Source organism: Varroa destructor, unplaced genomic scaffold, assembly GCF_002443255.2.
Source record: "Varroa destructor unplaced genomic scaffold, Vdes_3.0 BEIS01000004.1, whole genome shotgun sequence".
Taxonomy (NCBI): Eukaryota; Metazoa; Arthropoda; class Arachnida; order Mesostigmata; family Varroidae; genus Varroa; species Varroa destructor.
This window is the reverse complement of record NW_019211457.1, coordinates 3,690,801-3,703,905: the sequence shown is the minus strand read 5'-3', so window position 1 is coordinate 3,703,905 and position 13,105 is coordinate 3,690,801. Positions and strand designations below refer to the sequence as shown.

Here is a 13,105-nt window from a genome sequence, read left to right as displayed (position 1 = left end):
AAGTTGCGCACGTCTTGACGTGTTTGATTCGTCACTTAGCCGTTCATTTTTCTGAGTCATCATGTCAATTCTGTATTTTTCGCCATGACTGCGCGATAAAAATATAGCCAAATCATTGAGTTGGAAATGATGACCTCTTCGACTTATAGCTAAGCTTTATCAACTAGCGGAGTGCACTGTTGATCAAGCAAATTACGGGAGATAAAATCAAGAACTATAACCCCAAAAAACTCTCTCATTTTATAAAACGAAACTTTCCACTTATTAAAACGAGCAGAAAGTAGACATTTTATATTGACATCTGATCAAACGATAGCCATCCGTTTGATCTCAGAACGATTTGCCAGCAGTGCAGGTAACTGTTCATAGCCCTATCACGTGGAATCGTTTCTCTACTCTGTTCCGAAACGGTCATTTTTATATACAATTGCCAACTGCGTAGGTTATTCGACATCGTCATGGATCGATACTTCGACTGTAGGCAAACCATACTTATTGACTAAAAGCAATGAGACTATCAAAGCCATTCAACAACCCTCGATTTTGGATTGTTAAATAATAACTAAAACTTCTGTTATATCTATGTGTCTACAATTAGAAAATTAGGCATGAGGAAATCTCAGTCCTATCCTTGTCGTTTTTCGTTTGTGCCGTATATCGCTTCGTAAACACTTGGAATGCCACTCCATTCCGTTACGTGCTACGTAGACTCGCCGACCTACACATAACTGAGCGCAGATAGAATGCACGATAAAGCCCCGTTTGTTTCCTATCTTCTTACTTATACACGCGTGTCTCCTAATGACACGAAATTTTGCCTATCCTCTAGACACAACAGTCTGCTACACACCCATCTTTCGCTACTCGGGCTTATGAACATTGCCTGTATCGGGGATTCACCCCGGTATTCGTCATCGTTAGGACGGGAATCAGTATGAATCTGCCCCTGGGCGTTGCTTGTAGTGGTAGCAACAGGACCCAGTTTTTGTATGTTCAGCGTAATGTGAAATTGAATAAATAATCTGTGCGTATTTATATGTGCCGTTGTCTGCTTTAAATGTATGGATTCGCGGACGATCTTAGCCAGTGTCTGGACTTAATAGGCAGCAGAAACGACTTAATCTGCTCGTATATTGCTCTTTGTTTGTCGTCTTTCAGGCAATACAAATAACGACTGGGTGCGCTTTCTTCGGCTGCGTAGCTAAGCGACATGTGTACGCACTTATTCAAAATACTGTCTTCTGAGAGAAATTAAAGGTGGCAGTTGCTCTATAGCTTTATCAAAATCATATCAGCAGTCATACTGATAACAATAATCAGAATGATGACCAAAAACAATTTACTCCCAAGTGGGGTATATGCAAGCTACGTACATAAATGTCTCCAAGTGAATACACATCTATATATGAGCCGCTATATGAAGCACGCCATGTTGATATTTGTATGATGCACGTGTTCCATGCATCCTATTCCAGAAACGCCGTGCCATAGTGATTTAATATGAGTATTTTCCAATGCGCTGTTCTACGTCTAGTCTGCTCAAGTCTGACTTGGTATGGTCTTAGCAATTAGTTTAGTGTCTAATACGTTTGTAAGTGCGTATAAGTCCGGCGCGGAAAACGAGTGAAGTCATGCTGCTTCTGCTAGTGAAGGGCGTCAATATTGTTGAAGTCGACGAGAGCCCGCCCTGCTGGTGCTGCAGCAACAGCAGTAGCAGATTTGGAACAAACGAACGAACGAACAGTAGCGGATGCGGCCATTTGTTTTTATCGTAAACTTTGCGCTGAGACGGTTTTAAACTAGAAAAGTTCGCCAGAAGAGGGGCAAAAAAAAGTCTTAAACACGACCCGAGCTGCCCTTCGCCTGTTCCAGCAGGCATTCCTGCTTAAATACGTTATCACCAACTTCCCCTCCACAGCGCTTGAGGCGCTTGGCTGGAGAATCGCCCGAAGCTAAGACTCGTCGTCTCATCTCTCTTTTTTGTCTTTTTTTCCGTGCTTGTGCACTTACCCGTCGCTCCAGCGTTAACCCGGTTGCTGACGCTGTCGCGATGCCGTTACCACTGTCGCTGTCTCAGCCCCATTGAAGACCGCTATCACCTACCGTCGGATGACCGGCCAGTCTTCTTGCTTACGATACTACTAGATAGAAAAGGAAGAAGAGGAAAACTAAAGGGAAAGACCCGATGAACGAACTATGTAAGGATGATGGCGAATGCGCGTCGTGAAACGATTAGACGCGATTTCCTTGTCGATATATATTGAATGTGCAATGAGAGAGAATGGTTGACTAGTAGACTATGATGCTAGTACTGGATAGATCGAGGGCGAACGACAAAGGCTGCGCCAGGCCGCACAAAATAGGCCGAGGTCGGTATGTACAGACGGATGAGAAAATAAATAGACATGATACACAGAGAGGGCAATGTTTTCCTTTTCTGTTAACAGCACACGCCCGTCCCCACAAGTGCCCCCACTACAGCTACGAACGCTGGTGTCACTAAGTGAATTTTGCCTAAAATAGAAAATTACTGGCGACTTAGCTTAGTTTTATTTAACATCACATTGGATTTACACTGCTAATATCGTGCATCCGGTTTCATGCTCGTTTAAGACATTGTATGCCTTATGCAATCATAAAAATGTCTTTCGCCATCGACCCTATTTATACACGTATGTATATATCTCGGCCCCCTCTGAGCGAAATTGACTAAACATGGACACAGCTTGTCACTCATCAAGAGCTTTTCCAATATGCTTCTTCAGTTTATACTTTTTAGTGTGCTCCTCAGATAATACTACTTCATTTTTATTTCATGACGAATTCATATACAAGGATAGAGGTCAGACCCGAAGGTCGCATGACTGTGCCAAACACGTTCACTTCTATCAATCAGATATGGTCTAGCCTTATGGTCATATTTATGCCCCCCTTTTTTTTGGATGTATTACATAATATCTTATAACTAAGTATTGGCAGCGAGAGCAGAACTATCTCGATCTAGCTACCACCATCCTTGATATATGTCGTTGGTAGAAGGAATAAGGATCGGCTCGGTCTTCTCCCGGAGAAGTGAGGAGTGCCTGTGTCTGCCTGTTACTAAGAGGACTCGTAAGCGACCGGGATTGTAAAGAGGTCCCGCGAATTCTGCTCAGACAGTCTATGCGCTTCGTCAGTGGAAGTGCTTCCATAGATATATGGAATAAATGACAGCGTCAAAGAAATAAAGAAGAGAGAGGGTGACACAAGGAAGGACTGAGGGTGAGTAGAAATGGACAAAGTCTGAGATCCACGCAGCGTATATGGATTTCTAACGACGGATCTGAGCAAAATATAACAAATCTCTTCGATATCGACTTTTTTTGGTCTGCTTCGGCTAATGCGAATGCTGCTATCTCTGTTAATGCAGAGGCTGCTCCGCAGTCTATCTGAGTGTCTACCATATTGAGCGCCTGCTTTAAGCGCTGTTCGTTCCGACTGCCCCGGTCCGATCGGGATGACCAGCCAACATCCTGTTGAGACGTTCCGACTGAACATCGATGCCGTTCAGCAAAACGCTACCGTTAAAAGAGAATGAGAAAGAAAATAGGAAAGAGATCGAGGGAGAAAGGCAGTAGGTTCCGATATATTTGTCTCCAAAAAGCGACGGTAGCCCGCCATCCAGCGACGCCAGCGAGCTAAGCGGTAGGTTGGTCGGGCTCATCTCTGCGATTCGATTTATCCTTTCATTGATGTCTTAGATCTCTTCTTCCCTCTACTTCACTAGTCGATGCGCTATCCTCTACCGCATGTGTGTTTTTGAGTCCATAAGAGCCTATAACTGCGTCTCCTGGGGTGACCAGTTAGTCTAGCATTCGCCTGAGTGCGCTTTTTTATTTTCTCTATATCTTTCGTTCTTGGTCTTCTTTTTCTTTGCGTGTCGCGTCCTTTATGGACAAGCAAATGTGGAGACGTACGTGGGTGTGTTGATGTGCGTCTGTGTCTTCCCTGGTTCCTCTGTGTGCCTGTTTGTTCGTGTGCTTGCTTGCTGACTGGCTGTACCGCTCGCTTGCCTAGCTGCTGTTTAGTGTCTGGTCCTTGGATGGGACCCGCTCCAAGTCCTTTGGTTACCCTATTCGATTTTTACCCACCGGTCGTCTTTCCTGATTTCTCTCTTGCTCATCGTTGTGTACTCCTGCATCCTTGCCCTTAGCAGCCCCCTAACGGTCTACTGCTTGATCCCAGGTGAAGGCCCTTCCAGGTTGAATGTACTACTTGCCTTTCTGCTAGATGTCAGGGGCACAGCACCATTGAGCACTACCCATGATACTACCACTCGATCAGTACTATACTTGCCTTAGTCGAGAAAACATAGAAGGACACTGCCAGCAAGAAAAGAACGAGGGCGAAGATGCTTCGAGTTTGTCCGCGATGGGTCAACTTCGCTTTTGGGCTGGTGCGTTCAGTTTGTGTGTTGCTCGGAGGGGCTCTACGAAAGAGATTTTTATGAAGTCTGTCTGTCTATTTAGCCATAGACCACCAGTGTTCGGTTAATCTAAAAGTGAACTACGGTCACCACCAGAAAGGTTTCTTTCGGTTTGGACCCTTTAGACTTCTTTAGCAGGGGCCCTTAAGACTAGCAGAGGCCGGGTCTGCGCTAGAGTCTGAACCTGCAACGGTCCTGGTAATCGACGGGCGTCTTTCGCTTTGGAACTACTACGGCAGTCATCGTCGTCGACGGTCGATGGTTGATCCTAGCTGTCACAGGGTGCATTTGTTGAGGTCCTTTAGTGTCCCCTAGTACCCCGTGGCGTCTTCCTCCGTTCTGTGTAGCAGGCTGAGGCGAGATATTTCAGCCAATGAGGGTCTGGTGGGTAGCCTGCAAAAATGGAGCGTTCAGGTTTGACCAGCGTAAAAAGACGGACTAAAAGGCGAGCATGGACAGCACGAAGAGAATATGGGATGTAACTGTCACGTTCCGGTGAAAATCAGCGGTAGCAATTTTCTTGCGGCCGACTAACGGACTTATGCAAGCGAAATGAACCGGCCCAACCAATGTATGCGGATAGCCACGTCTCATGACGATGAGCGGCAACCCAGTGTCCTTTATAGGGAGTGAACCAATCTCTTAGCTTGGTCTTCGACGCGACGGTTAACCGACGCCCGTGACTGACGGACAAGCAGAGGGCTTCCGAAGAGCGAAACTGAACAGAAAGGCTCTCTGCTGAAGAGTAGTGGTGATGATGGTTGACGCTGTATTTCTATGACGAACAATAAGCTTGACTGGAGCATTTGTTAGCTGTTCAATCAATGTGCTCCAATCTTGCAGAAAAGCATTGGTTTCACACGGCAAGTTTTCGTTAGATCGCAGGCAAAATTTCGGTGCGTCGCATTACTTAAATCATATTATCCGATGCAAAATTGAGAAAAACAATTGCATCAATCCATCAATCTACACAGTAGTCGGACGGTGAGTGTCGAAAATTTTTAAAATCAGACTCAGAATCAGCATAATTCGGCAATCTACAAGAGTAATCGGGTATTTTTTTTTCAAAACTCACGTCTGTAAGCGAAACCCCTAGAATATTAAGGGGTCTCACGGATTATTAAAGGAAGCGCAGAAAGTTGAAGTAATTTTCATGCCTGTAGATACAGATCTATACATTATGTTCCTTATTTTCATAGAGCCCAGCTAAAAAAAAACTTTGATTCTAATGCTGGTCTTTATGCATTGAACTTGTGGACTGTTCATTCTTTTCCCTTCTTAATTGTTCCTGATACCCAGCGTTACGTCCCGGAGAAAGTTTATTTATTTATTTAGTTGAATAATTCACGTAGCGTTTATCTCAAGTTCTGCAGCATACCATACGTTCGTGTAGGGTACCACAATCCGGTCTTCCCTAAGGTTTAATTGATTAGGCCGATCTCATAATTATTAAATGCTACGTCTAAATCAGTCCCAGATTATAATATCATGGCCGCTACGGTAGTCAGCATGATGTGCAGGACAGTAAGCTGATCCCCGCACAGCAGTTGTTTGTCTGTTTGCTGCAGCAATCAGCGAGCGATTGGCTTCGATTGACTGTTCACCGTTCTTCTATTTCTCCTATTTACCGCCCCAGCATAATGACGACGTAACGTAATGGTATTCGATATTAGCACCTTTTAGCGCTACGCGTTAAAAGTCCCAGTCTCGAGCAACTCTTGTACGCGTGAGGGAACTTCTTCAGTTCGCAATGTATCTACATATTTGATATAAGACATCTACTAGCCGGATTTCAATAGAAAGCTTTGGTCGCAGAAAGAAGATCAGTGATCAGTTTAGAGGTGGGGAAGAGACAAATTTTCATCGTCAAAGTGATGTAAGGAGCTAGCGTCAGAAGTTAGCTCTTACCAGGAATAAACCAGAATCTATTTCCATTTCTTTGGACATTTTTAATGACCAAGTGCATGTTTTAGCCAGGACATTACTATGGAAACCATGCGTCAATCAGAACCAAAGCTTAACGGAATCTAGAAAAGAAGGACATGATGTATACTCGACGCAAAAAGGCACCTGAGTATTTCGATATTTTTGGCGTGCGTTTATTATCTTCTCGTCCACACTTCTGCTAAAATTGTCAGTAATAGTACGTTTTTATACTAAACGATCTTTACCATCACAGTGTAGAGGGGTTCGGCTGTTTTAGCCACCATCGTGTCTTTAAGAGGAATTTCGGAAGGGTCGTGAAACATAGATTACGCGTTGGCGTGCCGTGTCCTATTTGCAGCTTACAGCAGAAGGCAACACCGTCGGACAAGACTTGGTTTAACCAAAAATTGGTCTTACTGCTGAATGTGTGGCCGCGTTTAGGGCTTCGCAAATCTGAGTCTGCTCTCATGTCCTATGGAGCGATAGCATACACGTTTCCTATGAGACTGAAAGAAGACCTTTTTATCGTCATTTTTAACAATGACGTTAGCTATAAACCTACACAAAATCTCGCAAGATGACTAAAACTTAATGTGCCTTAATTGTAGTGTTTTACAAACGAAACACAGACGCTCACGCAGATTTTCGATTGCTTCTGCTACAGGGCAGTCACTTTATTGCAGTAAAGAGAGTGATCTTAACCAGTGGTTAGCTATATACCAAAATTACAAAAATATACCAAAAGTTATGCTAAACGATATGCCATTGTTTCAAACAGACGGAATGAGATTCAGCCTCGGTTAAAAATGCCTACAATTCCGTAGGAGTCCAGCTAAATCGTACGGAAGGGCTTATTCGGCAGCCTTGGCGGAAGGAGTGTGGTCATTGACAACTTGGCTACCTTATGCAAGCCAAATCAGCCGATTCCACAACGCGGACAACGGAGTTTTGATGGGAGGTTGTTTAGTCGCTATACTGTGAGTCCTAACTCTTGTCGTCTCAATCAAGCGCTAGCAAAGGACGATTCCGTGTAATGGGAAGCTTACAACTAAGCAGAATCCAACCACCGTCGCTTGCCTCGCATTTTCCGTAGGGCATTAGCTACCCAGTCGAAGTTACACTCTACGTTTACGTCTCTGGCTACCTACAAGGAGTTTCGAGTTGAATTCGAATGTAGCGATCGCTGATTCGCAGTGGTGTTTAGGAAAAATAGCAGGGCCTACCGAGCCACAGGAAGTAGTAGCCGTCGATGGACCTACTCTGCACAAAGGGATGTTGTGGCTCGCTGGTGCGTTGAAAGTACGTAAGCACTGCGCGGGAGGTTTATTCGCCTATGGTTTCGCGACTGTACAGTAACTCAGTCGGATTCAGCGCAGAGTTGACCAGACGGCCCGCTGTCGATTCGATGTTACGGGTGGGCTTGGGGAGTGAGTCTTCCTTGGGTCGGTCGAGGAGTACAACCTTCCACTGCTGGACTCTAAGGCGCTGTGGGCTTAGACAATAAATAAGTGGATACTGATAGCCGGCGAAGAGCGGTTGTGTATTGCATTCAAAGTCATATGCCTTCCAACTGTAGCTAACCACTGCAGTGCATCACGAGTGCGAAAGGTTTGTCAATAGAAAAACACGGGCCTCGAGATAGACCAACAATCAGGTCATTAAGCGAATGTTAACTGAAGACTTGTGCTCGAAGATCAGTTGCGCCGTAGGGTAGTGATTGACTGCTAGTCTTTCCAGCCTGTACAGGTCAAGAGGATCACTAATTTTTCGAACATGTGCGCGTATCTGCGATGAAACAACACAATTGTAAATGTACTATAGATTGGTCTAGGAGCGCAATTAACGGGAACGATTTAGTCTATTTATCTCAGAGCACAAGGCAAATGAGATAGTTGTGCAGAGATTCTTCTTTATTAGAAACTTTTTTTTATTAGCCAATAAAAAAAACACTCACTATGTTTACAGCAATTATTAAATAGCTCTATCTAGTTTTTCAATTCGAATGTATTTTATTGGCTTCAACATCCCATAAACTAAGTACGCTGAGCTTACTTTTTAACGTAACTTGCAACTGATCCGTTGTGATTTGCTGACGTCTTATTTCATCAAGCTGCGTTTGTTTTAGCACTTACATTTTACGTGAAAATACTAACGAAGTTTTCCTTCTTTAGCTTATATTAATCCTCTCATGATACGGAATATTTGGACACGATGTAAATCAAATGCTTTTACAGCTAGGTAGTTATCGTCATAGATGTGCAAGAATATCTGTGCATCTGTCTGTGAGGTATCTAGAAGCTTGAGATCAGGAGAAAACCGTTGTTTTACTCCGAAAAATCTACAAGATCCCGCTGGCCTTTTCCCCTTTTTTTCTCGCCCTTATCCCACGACTAGAGAGAAGATAATTTGAAAAAATCCGACAGCTATCTTCCTAGATATTTTGGCCGCAGTGTAGCTGCTAGCATCCCGCGGTCGCTGATGCTGTCCGACGACGCGGAAGCTTCTGACGCCCGGTGAACCTCGAGTACTACAGAGTATTGCTCCAGTTACCAGTGACGGATGGCGGATTTGGTGCGACCGGTTCTCCGCGTAGCCAAAACATAGATTTTTCAACGTTCTTCTGCCCCTTCTTCTGCCACACAGTGGGTTAGACAGATATAGAGAGTAAGACAGAGGTCTTCGACGGTCCCGAAAGGGCTTGCAATGAAAAGAAATCTGGGGATGGAACGAGTTCGTTGCTGAAGGTGCTAGCCGGGTTAGGCTCCAGGTCTCAGCTAAACAGAAGAGCAGAAGAAAGAGGATCGCCTTTTGCTGCTCGAGGACGATAATGAGCTTGACGCAGAACAGGGCGAATATTTCATCTGACAGTGAAACGGCTCTTATTTCCCTCAACGTGCGATCAGAATCGCTAAAGCTCCAGAGAAGGAGAGAGAAACTCTGGCCTGATTCAGCCATGCAATAAAATCTTATCTCTCCTTATTCGCCAGCGGTCATACCACATCCTCCCATTCTCGTAGAGTGCCTCTGCTAACGGTCGCTGGCAGTTTTCTGACGACCATCGACACTCCACTGCCATCGCCAAGTACTACTACTACTACTACCCCCCCCCCCCCCCCCCCCCCCCCCCCCGAACTCACAGAATTCATGGCGCCGGCTGAGGACCATCAATGCTCATGCTGCCACCGGCCCAGCCTTTCTCCTTTTTCGGTCTTCCCTGGCCACCTCAATGAGGGCCACCGACTTTGGTTTTACCCGCCGCTGTGTAGCATGGTCCCTCGAATTCACTCTAAGAGACCGACGTATGATGGGTACGACAGGGGTGTTGAGCCAATAGAAAGCAATATCAGTAGAAGGTGGTAGTGGCAGTGGAGGCGGAAATACTGTTGGTAGAAAAATTGAGCTTTTCCTTCGAATGAAATCGCTGAGGTATCGCCAAGCCTTGCTGAAGGGCAGGAGGAATGTAGCGAGAGCGAGACCTGGGGCGCAGAATGGATACGACGACGGGAGTGGGCGCTAGATCTAGGATGGCTGGTTAGGTTAGCACAGTGATTCAATCAATTCTCATAATAATTCTCTTTTTTCTTTTCTTTTTACTCTTTTCTCTTCTTCTAGGTAAGTGTTCCATGGCAACGAAGACGCGAACGAGTAAAAGTCGAAGAGAGATAATGAACAAAAAATCATGAGCGCTCCAAACCGGTCGACTCGTTGGAGGTTCGTAGTGGGGTAAAGTCGACATCAGGCCGGTTCGTGCGTACATCACTGGTTTGCCTGCTTGCATGTAGGGGTCTTAGGAGGGGTTTCGTCGGCGAGCTCAGTCAGAAAAACAAGGAGTGCTCCGATGATGTTGAGTCCAACGTGTTATCATCGCAGCCTACGTATACATCAAGTGGCCATCGGCACCACAGCTAAACTAGCCTCCTGAAATCGAGCCTTACGAACGTAAAATTGTGCGTATGCGTGATTCATAGAGGAGAAATCCTTATTGAAAGCGGGTTCGGTCATAAGATTACAGAGAGTAAATGCAATTTTAATTAGAGAACTATATTTCTCTATCCTGTTACGTCAGCTGATTATTTAGTGCTTGTACACTTCATTGAAGTATTATTTGAAGTACAAAAGAATTAAATGCACAGCTTTCGCGAGGGCTGTTCGATTTTACTCATGTTCACGATCGGTTAAAGCTATGGTTGGGCTTGAATGGGAACTTTTGATGCGGTCAAAAGCAAAACTTTTTCGAAATAGATAAATGAAAGGTAGGGACGTTAAAAGGTATACGAACAATGCTACTCACTCTATCTAACAGGGTAAGCCAATCGCTGGTACAGCGTTGCTTCAAGTAGCTTTCAAAGTTATAACGTAAAGATTTCTAACGCGTGAGTCTTAATAGTACATTCTATATACATATGCAATCATTATCGCCAATAACTAATTTAGAATATAAAAAAATTGGGGCAATATGATACCAAACGATTATATCGCTGGCCTAATTTTAGCCGTTCAGTACAATAGTTTCATACGTAGCATACGTTCTCCTATGCTATGCCACTGTATTCTCCTCAGTGGATGTCAACGGTCAATCTCTTAGACAATGCAAGGGCAAAAAAAGTAAACTGAACACTCCCAAAGGATCCGAACACGCCAGGCTAAGCAGGTTTGCTAACCCTCGAACAGATGCGCCTACACCCGCAAGCCGAATTTTGATATATGTATGGCCATACACTCCTTCATATTTGGGGGAAGGTGGGTGGGAGGGTAGACAGACGAGTATAGTGTGAGTAGAGCCACTATAACTGCTTTAACGTCCATTACCATTGGAACCTCCTTTTTTCCCACCAAAGAAAAAAGATCATTGGGTGCCCAGCGAGAGAGGTCCAGTTGCGAAGACCAATACACGAACTAAATATTGTACAATGTAGGTGTTCGCGGTTTGCAGTTATTGCCAGACGCTGGTTGTTTTTGTAGAGTTCTATCGCGTCGGATCTCGATTCTACCAAAGCGTTTGTACAAGTTACGTTGTTTCGTTTCAACAATGTTCAGAGTGCTGTTCTTCCACGGCATCGCGGCACGGCTCAAAACGTACGCAAATGCCAGACTACCAATAGTGGCAGGCAGTATGGGTTTGGTTGTCTAAAAAAAGAATGATCTCTCCCCTTTCTCTCCCTCTCCCCCTCTCTCTCTCCCCTCTCACCCCCTCACCTACACGAAGAGAGCAGCTCGTCATAGAAAAATTGCGGTCGTGCGCACGTGCAGTGCGAATAAGATGCTAACAAACGACAAAACCATGGTTGACGATCCCTGATGGGAGGCGTTTGAGTCGAGGAAATGCTTTGAGCGGACTCGTACTCCTATTCTATGCATCTTTCATTTGAAGGTCACAAGCGGCAGATAAGAGATCGAGCTAGCCTATTTTGAACAAGGAGCCACTCCGTACAAAACGTCATCTAAATAAAGTGATGCACTCATTGAGCTTCAGCGTAGTACTACAACCATTGCTATCGATAATGACACACTGGGAAAATGTGTTTGCGATTGTTGTACATCACTCCCCATCGTGCAACCCCTCGAGCTTCATTCGCGGCGCTCTTAATACTCTGATAAGATGAGCCTGCGTTAACTCCCCTACATGATTGCCCTACTACTACAAGCATCAACTCCCAGTTACCCGGCAGTCTCTGACTGTTTGCCCATTGGCGGAGATCATGCAATTCCAAGCATCTCCGTGACGGTACTTCAAGTTGCCTCAAGTGGCAGGCGACACGGCAGGCTGGCAAACCAGGCCGGACAGTACCTTGTCGCATAGTGCTATAAAGACAAGAAGCAAGTCGAGAGCGTCGCTTTGCTCCAAGCATTTGATCTAAAGTAATATGGGGTTATTAAAGTTTCTGGAAAAACGTCACTAAGCTTCCTGATCTGTCAACGTTAGCCACTAGGTTCTTCCAGAGGCACACTTGACGAAGAAGTACACCGTACAGTGACATCGTACGATATCATTCGCTGACTTCAAAGAAACGCACCCCCCAAAATACTCTAAAATTTAGTCGAACAAGCGGTTCCCTATGTTTGACGGTACTTCTATTATTGGCATTGCTCGATCTCGCATGTCGGTCGCAAGACGGTCATACCAGGCACCAGGCGCAGGAACGGCCTTTGGTTTACGATAGTGACGAAAATCGCGGGCTCACTACAGTTGCCCGAATGGCGCGACGTTCCTTTTCCTGCAAATGGGACGTATACACTTTTGGCAGCTACAGAGGTGTTTGGAGTTGCAGAGTTTGAAGGTGACAGAGCAGACGCCACATCAGACGTGCAGTAGCTGCGATTCAAGCTCGGCCATCTGCTAATGGCACCATCGCAACAAAGTTATGACTGCTGAAAGTTTTGTTGATATTCAGTCGTATTTACGAATGTTACAAGTCTGCTATGGTCTGCACGTCTAGAAATATATAGTCTGCATGTGCTTGTACATTTTTTCATATATTAAAGTATATTATATATATTAAAAATGGCAATAGTATTTTAAACAGCCTGACCGTACAGTGGAATCGCACGTACGTAGCCTTCAGTAGCTTGGCTGTTTAAAGGCTAACTTAGGTTGACACTCGTTTGAATTCGAACATTCGGACAATGCTTGTTTGTCTCGGTCTTGCTCCAACGTTTACAAACTTTTGCGTCAAAGTAGCAAATGGTCGCCAGTTGTAACGCACCGGTAATAAA

The 13,105-nt window shown here is 44.9% G+C and overlaps 1 protein-coding gene across 11 annotated transcripts in view; it reads left to right on the top strand.

Moving 5' to 3' along the window:
• LOC111250370 (ELAV-like protein 1) overlaps positions 1-13,105 on the top strand; it is a 333,939-nt gene that overhangs the window by 174,190 nt on the left and 146,644 nt on the right. For 2 of the 11 annotated variants that reach the window (XM_086988641.1, XM_086988640.1), the window contains exon 2: positions 10,004-10,338. The exons of the other annotated variants lie outside the window; for them this stretch is intronic. The gene's annotated coding sequence lies outside the window, so the exon portion shown is untranslated. The remainder of the gene's footprint in view (positions 1-10,003; positions 10,339-13,105) is intronic. 11 annotated transcript variants of the gene reach the window in all.